This window comes from Pantherophis guttatus, chromosome 1 (genome assembly GCF_059756535.1).
Source record: "Pantherophis guttatus breed Tessera chromosome 1, ASM5975653v1, whole genome shotgun sequence".
NCBI lineage: Eukaryota > Metazoa > Chordata > Lepidosauria > Squamata > Colubridae > Pantherophis > Pantherophis guttatus.
In genome coordinates, this window is record NC_142063.1 from 254,809,732 (window position 1) to 254,816,519 (window position 6,788).

Genomic DNA, 6,788 nt, shown 5'->3' on the forward strand with positions numbered 1-6,788 from the left:
TGTCAATCTATTTTCCAAAGCACCAAAAGGCATGACAAGAAACAATAGATGAAAGCTAACCAAAGAGAGAAGCAACCTACAACTAAGAAGAAATTTCCTAAGGGTGAGATCAATCAACCAATGGAATCGTTTGTCTTCAGAAGTTGTGGGTGCTCCATCTCACATAAGCAACACAAGATTTTTGCAAGATAATTTGAAATCTTCTACAGTCTAATAGTGTAAGCTAACTCTTAAATGCTGAAAATGCAGGATCAAAATACATAAACATAGAAACAGCATTGCAATCATATTCCAAATTAATAAAATCAATTCTACTAATTAGAACGAGTATTCAAAAAGACGTAAGAATTCTGACAAGAAACTCCTCCTCTGTATTAACATTTTTAAAACTCCTTCCCTGGCCTAATCCTGTCAAGAACAAGGAGAGATTCAACCTAGAAATAAGGAGAAATTTTCTGACAGTGAGAACAATCAGCCACTGGAACAGCTTGCCTTCGGAAGTTGTGGGAGCTTCATCACTGGAGGTGGTCCGCAGAAAAATTATTAGCATTTTTTATATTGCACTAAATACTATTTATCTTTTTTTAAAAAATCATATTCATGGTCCTCAGGATTTAAAATTATGAATTTAGTGGTTCCGAAGGTCTGAAAGGTTGGCACCCCCTGCTCTGGAAAATCTGTTTTCTGGAAACATCTGGTTTTCATTCAACTTCCTTCCAGTGGGGGAAAAAAGCCCCTCCTCAAAAGTCCAAGAGAAGAGCGATGGAAACCTTCGATCACGTCACTCAGGCAAAAATTGTCTCAAGCGGCAGGGGTGGGGCCTATGCATAAGATGACAGCCCAGGGTCAAAGTGCCGGCGGAGCGCCAGAGGGTCGGGGAGGGTGCTGAAACAAGCGGGCATCCTGCATGCAGCGCACATGTCGGCTGCCCCTTCCTGGCCAGAGCTGGAATGCCGCCGCTTTTAAGTGCCAGTAGATGCCGGCCTTCCCTCCGGTGGGCCTGAGCCGGTGCTGGAGAGAGATGGCCCATTTCAGTGTCTGGTGCCCAGATGCCATTGCTTCCCCCAAGCATTTCTTTGCCTACCTGATTTCCAGCTCTGTCATGTTTCTCACTGTCGTGTGCAGGGAAACAAAAGTTTGTGGGACTAAAAAAAAACTTCAAGCAATCAATTCCAACTTCTCATGAAAAAAAGAAAAGATATTGCAAAGTTGGAATTGATTGATTAACTTTTTTTTTAGTGCCACAAACTTGTTTCCCTGCACACAATGGGGAGAAATACGACGGAGCTGGAAATCATGTTAGCAAAGAAATGCTTGGGGGAAGGAAGGGCATCTGGGTGGTGATGGATGGGGCAAGCTCCAGGGCGCAGTGCTGCACTGCAATAGAGAAATGGGAAACGGAGTGGCGGGCATGAGGGAAGGAGGCTGCTTTCCCTCTTTCTTCTCTCTGCTTCTCCTCCTCCCCTCATGCTAGCCACTCCATTTCCTGTTTCTCCATTGCAGCGCAGCGGCCAGGATCCACTTTGATAGCGGGGTATGTGTGTGGGTAATTTAACAACCAGTTCAGGTTGGCTGTCGCAGGAGGCTCCTCCCACGTGTGGGCAGAGCTGGAGGATGGGGATGGGCCGTGCCTCTCACAACGGTCAACCTGACACTGGGTGAACCGGTTGTTAAATTATTTGAATCCCACCACTGTACACAGGGTGAGTAAGATGCTAATTAGCCTTGTACTGTTACTAGGTGCTGCATGGAAGATAATAAATTCAGGATTAATGCTGTTCTGAAGAGACATAATTATATTTTACTTGCAGAAGATTGCATGTAGATACTGAAGTGCAGGTGCAAAAACAATATTGCATTTGTTTTTTTTTGGGGAATTATTGCAAACTTCAATATTAACCAATTAAAGCTCTCTGGGATCCAGACACCCACTAGAAAATATATAGTGTCAGGAGTAGGTAGATAATTAAGAAAGGGATTTACAGAGCACTCATCTTCACTTCTGGTAAATATATTGACTTCCAAAATAATGTCACTGTCAGTGAACTCCTTTGTTGTGTCAAGGCAAACTTTAATTGCTTCATTTACACCCAGAGGAAACCTTTTACTTCTGCTGAGCTTTTGATTTATCTCTGTTGAAAGACTGCATACTAATCATACTGGATGAAAATCAATACAAATTTCACTTGAATATTTAAAGAGTCAAGTGATCATCATTGTTGTTGGTTCTGTTTGGTGTATTGATAAATATGGCACAAGACCACATGGCCCAAAATTTGGGGAAAATGTAGTATATACCTATACCAAACCAAAGAAATGCAATAGGAAGTTTCAATTACTAACCCAGTGCATGTATTCCCCCTGACTCTTTTTCTTCTTTCTTTCTTTCTTTCTTTCTTTCTTTCTTTCTTTCTTTCTTTCTTTCTTTCTTTCTTTCTTTCTTTCTTTCTTCTTTCTTTCTTTCCTTCCTCCTTCCTTCCTTCCTTCCTTCCTTCCTTCCTTCCTTCCTTCCTTCCTTCCTTTCTACAGAACCTATATAACTGTCTCTCATATAATGACTCTAGACTGTTTACTATACAATCACATAGATATGTATTCATCACAAGGTAAGTTTGTTACATAATATCTCTGTGTGTTCTCCCTCCTCCCTCTCTCACATCATCTATCTATCTATCTATCTATCATCTATCTATCATCTATCTATCTATCTATCTATCTATCTATCTTCTATCTATCTATCTATCTATCTATCTATCTATCTATCTATCCTTCCATCCATCTTATATCATCATCAACATCTCTCTCTCTTCTATATATCTCTTTATCCCGAGTTTATCCCAATACTTTGCATTATCTTTCCATAAGTTACTATCCTTGTAAACCATTCTTGCTTTTACCTGGTTCATACTTTTTTTCATGAATTTAATTACCTTTTGTTCGTTTAACTTTTCTGCTTTCTTCTTTTGAGGAGTTCATCACCTGGGTTTCTAGGGTTTTGATGGTTCTGGACTCTGATTAGCCTGCTACTTAATGTTATCTTGACATGCAATAAACCTCACTTTCTCCACCATTTGATTGAGGAGGAGAGGGCTAACCTAGTCTGTATCACCAAGACCTGAAGGGTGCATGGAGGTTACCCTCTATAAAATTACCTTCCTGGGTTTTAAGGATGTCATCAGAACAACTCCAGGACAAGGTGTGGTTTTTGTTATTCATGAGTCCGGTGGCCTCTAGGGACCCTGCCCAGACATCACTGGATATGACAACCTTTTTGGTGGTGTAGGAATCAGTGCAGATTGCTGTTCATGTACTTTCTTCTCTGATAGGCACAGAAGACCTATATGTCCTACCTATATTCCTAGATTTTGTGTTGGGGTTGTTGATGGAGTTCCCAGGCGTATGGTTCTAGGGAACTTCAACCAGCCTTCTATGTCCCTGGAGTTTGAGATAGTACCATATCCATAGCTCTGATTGCTTATATGGGAGTACTATGCATTCTAGATGTTGTATTATGGTTTCTGCTAGGAGTCCTGACAATAGTGATCCCATGGATGTGCCTCTGATTTCTTGGTTCATTTGTCCATCACACTGAAAGTAGGTAGTAAGACAGAGGTTGATGTCCATGATTCTGGGTATTATAATCTTAATGTATTTGGCTAGGGTAAATCCTGTATGTAGGTAGCATGGATCTGATATGTAGAGGAAATCTTTATCATAATAAAAAAGGAACAACTAAAAAAGACACATGCAACCAACAACATTTTTAAAGGAACAGCATTCAGAAGGGAAGAAGAAAAAACAACAAGACATTTCCCCTTCCTGGAGATCCTCCTCTGCAGAGGAAATGATGGCAGTTAGAAATATAAGTCTATCAAAAAACAACCCACACTAAGTGCTCCCTTATCATTACCATAACAATCCATCATCCCATTAGAGAAGCTGTGTAAGAATTTTAATTTTTGGAAAACAACAAAAGGGGGATTAGAATGTGGATTTTGGAAAGTTAAGGGGTTAGACAAACTTGAAGGAATATTTCCTGTGGGATGTTTAACATTTTAGAAAAAAGATATGAAGGTTTTGAAATTAACTATTATAAATCCTCCCATGGGAAAGTTTTATTAAAAAATAAAAAATATAAGAGGAGCCTTTAAAGATTGACTAAAGTGAACTAGAGAAAAGTAAAGATTGCAATTAAAGGTGAAATACAATAGAGCCGTGATGGCGAATCTATGGCATGCGTGCCACAGGTGGCACGCAGAGCCATATCTGTGGGCACGCGAGCATTGCCCAACTCAGCTACAGCACGCATACATCTGATGCCGGCCATCTGATTTTCGGGCCTTCCAGGCCTACTGGAAGTTGGGAAACGGGCCGTTTCTGGCCTCCACAGGGCCTCCCGGGGGGGGTGGAGAATGCCATTTTCACCCTCCCCAGGCTCCAAGAAAGCCTCTGGAGCCTGGGGAGGGTGAAAAATGGGCCCACTGGACCCACTGTGCCATCACGTGCCAAAAGTGGGGGGAGTGCGGGGGTTGCGGGCACATGGGGGGCGGGGCGCATTGAATTATGGGTGTGGGCACGTGCGACCTTCCTGTGCTCCCCCCGCTTTTGGCACGTGACGGCAAAAAGGTTAGCCATCACTGCAATAGAGCAATACTGTGATTCTAGAAGAAAGTAAGGCTGTTTGGAAACAGTGTACTCAGAAATTATTTGTGAGATTGTCTGATACGATAAAAGTGGATATAACAGGATATAAAAGAAGAACTGATTTTATTGGATAAAACATTAACTGAGTGGTTTGAATGTGGATTTGGATTTGTTTGTTTTTTAAAGAAATCCCATGCTACAAGAGTAATATTGAAAAAATGTTGTGGATTAGAAAACGGATTTAAAATGACAGATTACAAAAGTGAAATGGATGCTACAATAGATTTACATTTGAAACTGACTGATAGTTTAATAACTAAAGGGGATGAAAATAAATCAGAAGAATTATTTGGAAACTTCTTTTATTTTAGATTTACAAAAGGGATGTATTACTACTAAAATTGTTCCTAAAAGGAAACAAAAAGAAAATAAATAATTAGTTTGTGGGACATTATTTCATGGGACTAAAGATCAAACTTTTTAAAAGTAAACATAAGGAATGTATGGTGAACTTTTTTGAACATTTATTTGAAATATCATTTCTGGCAACAGTTTATGGTAACTATTAATGGAATTTCATTTTGATCAGAACTGAGTAACAAGATTTCAAATATCTGTTAATAAATGAGAAGAGATTTATTTTGCTTTATTTTATAGAGAAGTGATAAATTGGAATACAAAATTGATTTCTTTGATTCAAGTTAAAATAAATAAGTTACATTTTTTTATTCTTAATAGACTTTTGCTGATTAGAACTCCATTATGAGTTTTTACAATCTGATTATTGATAAGGAATATGATATGGGAAGAAGAGATTTTAAAACACTGAAATATAAAGAAGGTGTTAAATTATTGAAGTTGTTTACATTTATCTGGACAGAAGGGGAATAATCTTTTATATATCTTTTTTCCTTATTTTTTTATTTTCTTTATCTTTTTTTCTATCCCTTTGCACTTCTCTTTTCGTCACTTCACTGTTTATATTTTTTTCAATTTATATTACTCTTTTACCTTTGTATTTGCAAACTTTAATAAAATTATTTCAAAATAGGAAAGGGAGTGAATATATTATTCTCATACTTTTAAAAACTAACATAGTGGATACAGAAGATTGAGATGATTGGAAGAGATGACAGCGTGAATCAAAATTAGACTAACAAAATCAGATATGTAGGAACCTTCACTTTGTTAGCTGAAAGTATAGAAGATATTTATTGTGAAATAAATAATGTAAAGTGGAAAATAATTCAATTTAATGTTAAATATTATGAAGAAGAACATAGTGTTAACAGTATGCTTAGTAAACTCATATTTGACAATGAAATGTAGATAATTTTGTTGTCTTTGGCTTCAAAATAGATAAAGATGGGAGTGTGTTGCAGAAATAAATAGCACATTAATCTTTGGGAATACAGCAATGACAATTTTAGGTAAGAACAGGAAGGATAAAGAATTTTCAGTGACAAAAACATCAGAATAATTAAAGCCATAGTCTTCCAGTGGTAATAGACACTGTGAAAGTTGGACCCTGAGAAAGAGCAGGAGAAAGAAGATGGATGCCTCCAGTTAGAGTCTTGGAGATATTTACTCATGAAGTGCAAGAACCAGCAGTAATCGATTTTGGATCAAATAAAGGCTGGCTGCTCACTTAAAGCCGTGATCAGCAAGCAGAAATTTCCCTACTTACACATGTGAGAAGATGACGGTCTTGGGAAAAAGATGTGTACTCTTGTCAGGAATTAGGGAAAGTGAAAGAAAAAACAGTCAATGAATAATGTGAATGGACAAAATCAAATAGATTACTGAAATGTTACTACCAAAGACAGGGCAAAAAGATGAGCATCCACAAAATCCAACCTGGTTTGATGACAACTAACTAACTAACTAACTAACTAACTAACTAACTAACTAACTAACCAAACAACCATTTTTTGAAGCTGATGGAAACAATTATTTATATCTTCTTCTGGTAATTACCTTGGCTAATTCTACGGATCATTTATGACAAAGAGAAATTAAGTATATTATATATATTCTTCCATTGAAACCTTACTACATATTACAAATTATATGATACAACTATCCTTGGACTCTGCTATTTCTGAATGTGCTGTCTGCGCAGTATAAAGAGAAATACGATTTTG